Raw genomic sequence first — 12,328 nt, forward strand, 5'->3', positions numbered from 1 at the left:
ACATAAAAAATGTGGAACACTTCACGATTAGCGTGTCATCTTGCGCAGGGGCCATGCTAATCTTCTCTGTATCGTTCAATTTTAGTATATGTACTACCCGAAGCAAGTACTGGCTAAAGAAAGGACATCAGATGTTGAAGCGGTAGTTGTGCGACATGATGAACAACTGGAGCGGCGTCAACACAAGACTTGAAGCTATACGGTGAAGCGAAATGCGGAGCGTCATGGCGTGACGCGAGGCTCCGTGGCAAGTGTACTAGAAGAGAGTCACAGCGTGGTGCGGCGCTGGCGTCGGCGCTAGGCGGCGCGAGCGTCAAGGTGAGCGATGAAGCGTGAGCGTGAGAAGCGCACGAGAGCAAGACGCGCTCTGGCGCGAGACAAGAGAAAAGTCCAACACCTCAACTCGGGAAGACGAATAGGAAGCCACTAAACACTCTCTCTAGATGACAGACGAGCCCCAAAACATCTAGCAGACGAGAAAGACGGGAGAGACGAAGGTGAAGTCTGTACCTCTTAACAGGCAGATTCGAATCTTGAAAGGTTCATGAGAGCATCCAGCTGTTGTTGCAAACCCAACAAAATCTTACGCGTTGGAGAAGCAACTCTCTCGGAGAAGGGCTGAACCTGAGAGAAGGAAAGGGGCGAGAGACGATACTTCCTTCCACAGGGAAGTAGCTCTTGCCTTAAGCCTTAGCGACAGGGGGGTCAGTAGCGTCATCATTCGAAAAACACTTTATTCTCTTCTGCAGAGGAATATCCACGCAACTTTCGGGGAAGAGTACAAACGTCTAGAGGAAGAGGATGTGGCGTCCCTCCTCTAAGCTTTAAGAGGGCGAGAGTCAACCGAGAGCTCCAACCCCGTGGCGGGGGAGGACGTGTCGGAGGATGAGAAGCAATCACTTCAGGATGCGTGCCTGAGCACGATCCCTGGCAGCCTGGGTAGCCATCAGGACCTGCGAGAAGGGACGCCAGATCGGTGGGAAGCCCCATGCGGCTTCGACATGCCCTCCCTGGTCCTGGGGAGTTCGACAGAGTGTCCAGGCCTCTGGTGGGAAGCCCCGGCCCTCATGCGACATGCCCCCTCCCTGGTCCTGGGAGTTCGACAGAGGTCCAGGCCTAGAGGCATTATATGGCGATCTGACGCCCCCTCACAACACTAGGGCACTAGCACTAACACTATGCGTTTGAATTGCATTCACTTTAGTTTCAAGAGCACGCATTGACTCACACGAGCCAGGTATTACCTTCTGCAGCAACAAACTACAGGGTTAGTACTAAAATTTACTACAGGGTTACTAGTAGGAGAAAACCCTGACTGTCCATCTAAGGATGCACTCTAGGAGGAAAGATTTCCTCAGCCTATCACGCTCAATTTAAGCATATAGGCTTCATATTTCTTCCACTCACCCTCAGACAATCCCACACATTCATTACCGATTATCATAGAGCATTGAACACCCTTACATATCATACATAAAGGTGAGGAACTATCAAAGTCTTCGATAGCCTCACCTTATTCCACCAAACTACAGACTCAATAGCTAGAGGTAAGACATCTTAATTATAAGAAAAGTCAAAGCAAAATCAAAAACGGTCCACAAAGAGCGTATGCCAAGTCACAGATCCAGCAATACCAAAAACAACAAAATACTTAGAAGTGACAACAAATTTTTGAAATCCAAATGGCGGAGGAACTGACAACAGGTGTTGACAGTCCGGCGACAGAGAAAATCTGAATAGAAAATGGGAATGGTTCCTGATACCCGCCTCCAGCAGCGGAATGGGTACTAACCACCTGACCGGCCCTCGTGTGCCGCGAGTTTTGAAATTCTGTCGGACTTCGGAGAATACAGCTATATATATATCTGGCAGGTAAGTCTCATGAACAAAATACATTTTAAGTCAAAGAACTCCCATGGATCTCCTAACCAAGCAGTGGTGATCAAAAGAACTCCAGGCAGGTCCAGGATGAGGACTGAAGTGGAAGCTTAGCCACCCTAAGTAAAAAAACAGAATTTTAAACAAGGTCTCTGTTCGTATGAGGGTGACAGTAATCTTTAGGGTGAATTTTTGAAAACCTTAAAATTTCCAGGTCAGAACACAGCAGTGACAAGGAAAACCTTAAAACCAATGCCCTGAATATACCCTGAAAAACCTACCATTATAAACTAATGCTTAGTCTGTAATGGAGAACACCGGTCTACACTTTTAACCAAGGATGGCAAACCAACCATGACAGCATCGGTCATAAATGAAAATAACAACCTTATGAGAACAAGCAGTCTTCAGTGTGTAGCCAAATACAAGTATCTCCACATCATTAATTATGAAAAATAGGTTGTTGAATATCACTGTTAGTTTGTGTTGAAAATACACTCCATATTGAAAGAACACTAAAGGGAAAGAATTATCCACCTTATTGCTGGCAACTGGAAATTGCCAGAGGAAAAGTGATGAAACTTGGAGGGGAAACAAAATGAATATTTCAATGAAATAACAACAGTTTCCACATATCATAATATCCAATGCTCCAGAAGATAAGAGAGAGATTATCAGCGCTCATATTACAGATAAGATCCCTTGGCTTCAAGACCAGGTAAAAGACGAATATTATTTTGAAAATGTTTTTACAGTACTCTGAAATATAAAATCAAGAGGGTAAGACATTGCACTGTAAATGTCTATGGCAAATACCATGTAATCCAATGCTTTCAATGCAAGACTTTTGTATGCCTGTATATGTACTGCATACAAGACAGTGTACAAGGTATTGTACACTGGAAAGCAATTAGTATGTCTAAAGTGTGGGAAAATCATTTCAATCCAAACTACAGATTCAAGGACTGCTGGCATGATTTGCAAGCAGTACAAAGAAGCAAGAATAAAGATATAACTCATTATGGAAGAGAACAACCATAAAGTGCTGACTTTTTACTTTTGATCAGGTTTACACAACAACACTGAAATATGAGAACATGAGGAAAAATCAATGTAGCAAAGAAATATACCACTGTAAGCATAAATGCATGAAGAGTGGCAATGTGTTGAATTGGCATGCCCAAGTTTTAGCAGGATAATACCACTTCTAACGATCGTTCTTTTTATACTGATGACTGCGACACCGTAATATGGGCTTATTCTGCTTTCACTTGCTATGCTTCATTCCACAGTCCTGCCATTTTTTCATTATAATGGACTTCGGTGATGTCACAAAATTGTTTATGGGGATGTTTACCTTTGATTTAATCACAAAGGCTGCAGGTTTGGCTGTTTGTAATTGCCAGAAATACAACAGAATTACAACAGATAAGACTGGAGATACTTCTGCTATGAAAAGATACCATATTAGGTTATGAAAATTTAGTTTTTCCATCTTGATATGTTCTTGAGATCAAGCAATACTCCTTGCCAAAGATGAGGTTTGTCTTTCCACCACTGGAAAATTTCTTCCAGTCCCTGGAAACTACCACCATATGAGAATCGGGGAGCACCTTCTGAGCCCAGTGTTATCTCAGAAAAACCTGCAGAGGCCTCATTCTTAGCCTTGCCCCTGGTACAAGTTCCTCCCATGAAGTTGTTTGAGAGTTGACAGCAAAGAATATATACGTCTCATCATAGGGAAAACCCTGAAATTCAGTGTTGATCGCCATCCCGAGATTAATCTCCTGTGAAGGAGATACGGTCGACTTTGAGAAATTTATGATTATCCCCAACAACTGAGCTGGACTAAAATAATTTCTCTTGCCCTCAGAATGCCCTCCAATATGGGAGCCAGAATCAGCCAGTAGTCCAAGTACAGGATTATCTTTATGGCCAACAAATGGTCCCACCTTCCTAAAGGAGCCAAAACCCTTGTGAAAACTTGTGGAGCTGGGCTTAGGCCAAAACACATTGCCCTGAACTGACGAACTTTATCAAAAACGCATCTCAGGTACTTCCTGTGCTCTATCTTCATGGTAATGTGAAAATATGCATCCTGCACATCTATCGACACCATCCAATCCATTCTCCGAATGGATGCTAGAGCTGAGCTCGCTGACTCCATGGAGAACTTCGTCAGCCTTACAAAGGCATTTAATCTGGAAACATCCCTTGTGATTTTGAGGAATAGAAAAGGAGATTGTAGAAGCCAGGTCCTGGGTCTACAACTTTTTATATTGCCTCTTTCTCTACAAGTTTCAAGATCTCCAACTAAAGGATTTTGCACTTCTGTTGTGGAGATACGAAGAGAGAGTCACTAGAGAATCTGACAGCAGAGGAGGGCTTACAAATGGAATCGAGTAAGGTCCCTTACATGACTTACTGGATCCTCTGGAGGATCCTCGAAATGTCTCCTTAGATCTAAAAGGTCTAACTGAATTCCATCCGAAATGAGAAACTCTGGCTGAAGTAGAGGGCCTAGGGCGAGGAGGAGGAGGAGGAAGACGAGGAAAAAGTTTGGGTGTCTGAGCCTTAACCATCAAAGATCGCATTTCTGTTTACTTACTGTGCGATGGATAATAAAGCTTCAGAACCCAAGATTTTATCCAGCTGAGGTTGAAAAAGGACAGTGGCCTTCTATGAATCTGTCACAGATTTGACAAGATAAGAACACAACTGTTCACATTTCCTAAGAACCAAATTTGTTTAAGTGTGAGCACTTTCACCCACTGCATCCTTTACTGCTCCATCTAAACATCCAATAAAATCCAAAACTTCCTCGCCTGGAGCAGAGTCCTGAGGGCCAAGGAAGAAAGTTCACGGACCCAACCATCAATCACTCCCACAGACATATCCATGAATGAGAGGATCTCCAAGGTTCTAAACATAGCTTTGATAAACTAATTCAAATCTGCTTGACAAATCACTATCTTCCCTTTGTTGACCGCTCTCTTTTCCAACATCCAAGAGTGAAAAGAAAGCCAAATCCTTCCCTGAAGCTACTTCAAGACTAGGAAGAAAGCAAGTAGAATAAGAATTAGCTCTCCTTTTACCCATATAAAGCAGCAGAAAAAGCAAAGCATTCTTGGATGAGGATTTCTGATTGAAAATCTGTCCAACAGCCTTGAATCTACCTAAAACAGCCCTAATGAACTGAGGTACAAAAGAATGAAAAAATGTCTGGCCCAAGTTTTCATCCCTTCATGAAAAGTGTCTGGCTTATTCACTTCCGCAAAATATTTTGGAGACTTCTTACATAAAACCAATACAGGCAGTCCTCGGTTATCGGCGGGGGTTCCGTTCTGGGGGTGTGATGATAACCGAAAATCGCCACTAACTGAAAATCGGCGATTTCTGGTGCTTTTTCGGCGACTTTTGGGCTTATCGGCGGTGAAAAGTGTCGATTTTCAGTTATCAGCACCTCTGTTAGGTATGTATTGGCGCCAATACCCAATTATCGGCGCCGATAAGCAGAAATCGGTGATTTTCATTGCTAGACAAACGCCATAAAACCAGATCACCATTAACCGAGCCCGCCGTTAACTGGGGACTGCCTGTAATTTCTTAAAAGAAGGAGTCGTGTCCATCTCTTCATAAGTTCTGCAACAGAGCCTACTACATTACCCATGGAAGACCCCGCAACCTGCACCTCTGACAACGAGGATTATTATAAAAAAAAAAAAGGAAGAAGAAGGGGCCTTGGCTACTAAGTCTGAGCTGACAATATCCTTCACAACCGGTGCCGCAACCTTCGCGAGCGCAGGCAGAAAAGTAGCAGTTGGTCGATTCAAAGCTAACTCTTTAACAACTTCCCCCATATGTAACATCTTGCATAACCAATGAATCCCAAGAAACATGGGAAGAGGAAGAACCTCTACACACATCTCTAGACACTACAGGATCTGTAACACAAGTCCTAGACTGCGAATGAACCTTACCATCATTCATTCTACTAGCAGAAAGACAAGAAGAATCATCACTAACAAGATGTCCCGATGCTATCAAGCTTAAATGTGTTGAAGACAACGGGAGACTTCTCTTTACTCTACCCAAGCGATCCTTCGAAGAACGAAGTTTGGAGCCTGCACTAAAGTCAGGCCAACCAGAAGAAGGGGACAAAGGGCACGGCTGTTGTTACAGGCAGCGAGGGAGCAAGACAGGACGTGCCAAGGACATGACTATTCAGGGGCAGGGGCACTGACCCTTCCTGTAACGAGGGAGAATTACCTGAAACCAAACGAGACCCCAGGGAGGGCAACACCAATAAAATACTCTCCCAAACTTCAGCTAACTGATTTATCTAGCCCTTTAAACCCTTAATATCTGACTCAGTTCTATCAAAACTTATGTCCTGAACCAACTGGGAAACTCTAGAGACGAGGTCCTAAAAAAGTTATTAGACGGGAAAGGAGACAAATCATGCTCTCCCTTAGCACTAGCCTTTGCAAACTTAACCTCTTGCTTCTTTTGCTGCCTTTTCAAATGAACAGCCTTTCGATGTTTCACCAATTTCACCATAAATTCATTTAACCAAGATTCACATACTTGACAATGGTCATTACTCTCTTTTCCTTGACATTTCACACATACTGTATGTTGTGAGGGTCAGTGAAACTAGAATAGAACCTATTACGGCAACCTCTTATCTTACACGTCCTTATTCTATCATTACCATCCATACCCAAGAGAAAGTTCAAGTAAATCTACAAACCATGTCATCAATCATCAACAGACAACCAAGCACAGATAACTCTCTATCAGTCTTCTACCAAAACCAGCAACAGAAGTGGACTGACCTGCTACAGGTGTTTGATCCTACTGTTCCCCTGGTGGGGGTTGGAGGAAACAGATGGATAGAAACAGGTATCCATAGAAAACCGAGTGTTCTCATTTTTTGTTTCAATCTGTCAAACTACTGCTGGAGCAGAAGTAAAAAAGACATTATTACAGTATAATAAAATAAGTTTTATATATATTTACCAAGTAATTACACTGCTGTTATTTCCACTTGTGTGGCTGCTCAAAATTTAAAAGCCGTGCCAGCACTTCTATTGTTTCTGTGTTGGCGACACCTCCACCCACTACTGTATTGGGGAACAATAGGGAACAACAAAGCAACAGAGATCAATTCATTTATGCCCTTATGTCCATAAGAGGGAAGTAGGGAGGGCTCCGATCATGTATTTACTTGGAAAGTATATATAAAACTTTTTTTTTATAAAAATGAAGTTTTCATAATAAAACCAATATTGTAATACTTACCTGAACGCCTGAATTCGCCCTTAATCCCACTAGCCGGAACAACTCTCAATACAATCCCACAATTGGGAATTTAACACAGTGTTACCAACGCTGCAGGTAAATTTGTCTTGAGCTACCATAACAAATGGTTGGCTACCCTGACACAGTGTGTGCACCGACACCCCACTTTAGTCAGTTGCTTTATTCAAGGTCAAAATTGATGGGAAAGGAGGGTGGGAATCATTCAGGTATTCAGGCACAGTATTACAATATTAGTTTTATTATGAAAACTTCATATTGCAATACACTCCTGAACACCTGAATTTGCCAGATTAACAACATTTAGAGGAGGAGGAATCAATTCTGTTAGTGCCTTTTGACAAACCGCAGACAGGTAGCTCACCAATCTGCTCTGCATAAAATATCCGTTTAGTCATACACTCACCATATCAATCAATACTTTCAGTGAAGAGACATGTTGGAGAGTACTTTGATCAACAGTCAGGTTAGTACTCTTGGTCTGCCCACATTCCATGTGGCTCTTCAGAACCTCTCATGTATGGAGGAGAATGAGGCAGAGTGCAGAGCCGCTGTCCCTCCAGGAGAACCATCTAAATTTGTGGCACCCCTTTTACAACCACAGAGATGGCAGCTCACTGATCTGCTCTGCATAGTATATCTATTTAGTTACGCACTCACTTAATCAATCGGGATGCTTTTGGTGAGATATGCATAGAGTACTTTGATCGCCCGTCAGGTCATTACTGTCTCGGTCTATGGAAGCCTCCTGTGGTTCTTCAGAACCTCTCGCCTATGGAGGAGTATGATGAACCTCCCATGTGGCTATTCAGTATTTCATGTATGGAGGGGAATGAAGCAGTGTGCAAGCGTCGCTGATCCTCCAGATAAGGCCTGATGATCAATTAGCAAAAGAAATATCTCAGTGCCGACAAAAGCTCAGCCTACTAGAAGTACCTCGGACTCTCGTAGAAACTATCAAAGACTAAGATACTAAAATGTATAAACCTAAGTTCTTGTGATTATACTATCACTGTCATAAAATTCTAAAGACTAATAGGAATTCCTCTGTCTAGTTAACCTAAGAATCTCCTCACTGAAGTGATTACCACCCCTCAGCTAAATGAACGACCTAGATTATAGACCCGCACGTGGACTGGAGAGAATAACCATCCAAAACCTCTGCACCTGCCAATACCACCTCAGCTAAATGAACGCATCCTGATAGTAGACTTGGCTGCTACAGGCTATGAGGCTTAATCGAACGTCTCTTATGTAAAGCAGTGAACACTGAGATGGACTTCCAAGTAGCTGCCTCCAGAACAGAAGGCACTGAATAATTCCTTAGAAAGGAAGATGAAGTGGACATACTCCGAATACTGTGCAGACGGGAAAATACAGAGCTGAAGACAACGAAGAACAACCCTGAGAAGCCTGGGAAATCACCTTCCTCTGAAAGTAACTAATTGCATTCTTTGACAGCAGATGGGAAGGATTCCGCAGAGAGACAAGAAGTGTATGTGCAAGCAGATGGAGTTTTTCTAACCTTTGACAAAGACTTTTAATGCTCGCACCGGACATCAAAATACCTCCACTGGATTGCCAGTAATGAACACTTGCTGATACAAAACTTTAAATGAATGAGGCAGAGTTTTAACTTCCGACTTTGTCTTCACCACAAATTCCGGAAGACAAATACATATTTCTCGCATAGGAACCCAAACTAGAAACTGCCAGAAGCTCGCCTAACCCTCTAGCCGAAGCTAAAGCTGCAAGAAAAAGCAACTTCTTAGTCAGTGTCTTAACGTTATAGCTTCAATGGGTTCAAAGGCAGGGGAACACAAAAAAAATATTGATGTATTTTCAACAAGTCCCACGGAGGGGCCCCGAGTCGGCAAGACACGACATTCAATCTTAAAAGAACGTAATAAATTATCGATATTATCGATTATCTTACTGCTAGAGATTTCAGAGAGGCGGAAACTAACTGTACCGCTAATCGTTGAGCGGTAGTCAATAGCCAAATACGAAAGACCCTTGACTTTCTGAAGGAATAAAAGAAAATCAGCTATTTTGGCTGTGGAAGGTCTAGAGATGGAATGACTTTCCTTACGACACTAACTTCTATACCTTGTCCAGCTGAACCTGGTAAGGTTTACAGGTTGACTTTCTCAAGCGGCTCTCTCTACAGTCGCCCTACAACTAGGTACAGCACGTGAGGGTTTGGATAATAATGGTGAGAATGCGGTCGTCTGAGAAGTTTAGCATGAGTAGGGATATCGGAACTTCCATAAGGAGCTCTAGGAGTTCCGGAAACCAAGCGTGTTGTGGCGAGCAGGGAGTACTATTAGAGTCATAGACGTCTTGACACTATCCTGCAATTTCCTTATTGTCTGATGAATGAGACCGGATGGAGGAAACACATACACCATGTGATTCAATTTGTAACGTCACATCAGTGCCTATTGACATGGGGACCCCACTGGTGAGAAATAAAACCGAAGACAATGGTTTAATCACGTCATGAGTAAGTCCCACAGCTGCTGGCCACTTCTGGAGAACCTGACATATTACTTCCTAGAACCAAAGTCCACTCTCCTCCACAATACCTGGACGGGAGCGGGACTTAGCAAATCGACAAGTGCGTTGAGACTCGATATAAATTGGAGGAAGAACCGCACATTCTTCGCACCCTCTCAAGACTCTCTGTGCTATAGTATTGAGTTCTGTTGAGCCTGTCCCCCTCCCAGTTCTTCAGTGTGACATAGCAGTGCAGCTGTCACTAAACATAGCCACTACCCTGTGTGCGCACTAGGACACAAAAACAACCAAAGGTTTACTTTACAGCCTTGATTTCCAGATTTATTGACTCCTCTAGTTTCAGAACACCCCAGAGGCCCAAGGCCTGGGTTTTCTCAAAAACTCTTCCCCAACTTTGACCTGAGGCATCTGTGTACAGATGAACGTTGGGAAGGGAGTGATGGGCCTTCCGGTGTCAGACACTTGCTTCTTCTGACCACCACAGACGATCCAACAGGCAAGAATCGCTCCCGACTGCGTTCTCGTTGCAGAAGTTCCAGCGATTCCTGAGACATACCTGAAGAGAGCGCTTCCGGAGGCGAGACCCTGAAATTGAGAGAGAGAGAGAGAGAGAGACATTCTCCCTAAGAGGCTTCTCCAAGCTGGTACCGGCTGTTCCCTGCTGGACAGGAACCCTTCTACCTGCTGAAGGACTGACTGGATCCTCTCCAGGGTTGTGAAAACCCTCAAAGGAAGAGAGAGAATCCTCCTTCCTGAATAGGTTAAAAATTCCATAAGAATTCTCCCACTCTTGCTAGCTCATCTAGAGAGGGCAAGGATCAACCAATCATCTAGATATCTCAACACTCTGCACCCTCCATGATGCATAATTGCCAACACCGGAGACATGAGTTAGAAGCAACCACGTTCGTCATACTGGCTATGTCATCATCCTTGAACAAGAATTCGCTAAGGCTAGGGTGTTCTAAGCAATCCCTGTTATGAACGTCCGGATACTGAGGGGGAAGGTGACCAAGATAGAAATTTCGACTTTCCTGCTCCAAACGTCACAGACGAAGCCAAAGCATTAGCCTGGTGAGCCAGACCCCTCGAGATAAACTTAATAGGCTGCAAACAGCCATGGATCAGAAAGGACATAGCCGTCACTCTTTTAGAACCCCATTACAGTAAACCTGACAGCATCCAGAGAGAGTGCGAAGAGCCTCAGTCTGATTGCGCAACACATCCTCCAAGCACCTGCTCCCCTAAGAGAAGTCTCTACAAGACAAGACTACGCCAGAGACTTAAGACAGGATTGCCTCAACCGATTCGTTGAATGGCAACCTGACGCCTGCCGAAGGGTTGCCTCGAACTGCGTTTATCGTCTTACGCGGAGAGAGAAGAGAAGAGTCCTGTCTATTAGAAGCCACTACCAAAGTCTGTCTAACCCAATCGAACCAAACCAGCCAACACGAAAAAGAGGCAGGAGCTAGTTTAGTGGCATAAAAAAAAAAAAAAAAAAAAAAAAGACTGAATTGACTAAATCGGGAGGTTCGGAGCTCTTGCTTGAGGGTACGAAGAAGTAACATACTCAAGCATGTGTCCGTAATTGTTACTGCTGGCAAGAGGACATTCAAAGTTCGCCAAAATCTCCTGCACCTCCGGATAACAATCCTGTTCCGCAATGTCCGAATGGTCTAAGACCGACGAAGCGGGAGGCACTCAACGAAGCCTGGACAGCGATGAAGAGTCCGCAAGCGGACCACCCTAACCAGAATGCTGCGCACCCACACCTAATCGGGTACCCAGAGCTGAATCTGCATAGTTGAACCCGCCAGGAAGAAAAGGCTGAGCTGAGAAAAAACCCGGAGCCAATTCCCCATTATTACCAAGGGGAAGATGAATGAGAGTAGCCAAACTCACATTGCTAAACCCTGGGGGAGGATGCACAAACAAAACCGCTTTTGGAGGGACGGAAGAAGATGAAGAAGAAGGAGGGGGAATGAAAGAGGTGGAAGCTACCCTCGGAGTTACCGCTGCGAAAAATGCAGGCGATGAAAGCCGCGGACCGCTCAAAAAAGGTACTGCAAGCCCTGCCAAAACCGCAGAGCGCAAACCCGAACTGGGAGTGACAGGCAAACCCTGTGAAATGCCTGATACTTCCGGAACAGCTGCTTGAAGCGGAAGCAAGGGGTTGCGCATACCTGAAGGGATGGAACATGAGACGCCTGCAGCCAAATTCTGCTAAAACTGCGTTTTCACCTGTCCGGAAGCTCCTCCTGCCAGAGAAGACTGTACTGAGGAAGGAAAGGCGGGAGGCAGAGGAATAGCAGACGCATAAAAAAAGTTACCTGAGAGGAAGAAAGCCAAAGTTGAAGGAGGAAGGAAAACTGAAGATGTGGAAGCCGCAGGAAAAACCGGAGCAGAAGAAGAAGAGGCCAAAGAGGAGACTGAAAAAGGAGCAACAGAGAATGTGGGAGCAGGAGATGAAGCGACAGATAACCCAGAAGAAAAATTTGAACGAAAGGACAGAAGGTACACAGAATCTGACCCCCCCCTCAATAATCCTGAAACATATCCAACATGAATTCTGGACACTACTGTGTCACATACTCTCTAATGTTAGAGA

The 12,328-nt window shown here is 44.2% G+C and overlaps 1 non-coding gene across 1 annotated transcript; it reads right to left on the reverse strand.

The window, feature by feature from the left end:
* Nucleotides 1-5: 5 nt before the first annotated feature.
* Nucleotides 6-110, reverse strand: LOC136842192 (U6 spliceosomal RNA). The gene has a single exon (XR_010854192.1). It is a non-coding gene; the product is annotated as a U6 spliceosomal RNA (small nuclear RNA).
* Between the last annotated feature and the right edge of the window lie 12,218 nt (nucleotides 111-12,328).

Source organism: Macrobrachium rosenbergii, chromosome 9, assembly GCF_040412425.1.
Source record: "Macrobrachium rosenbergii isolate ZJJX-2024 chromosome 9, ASM4041242v1, whole genome shotgun sequence".
Classification (NCBI taxonomy): Eukaryota; Metazoa; Arthropoda; class Malacostraca; order Decapoda; family Palaemonidae; genus Macrobrachium; species Macrobrachium rosenbergii.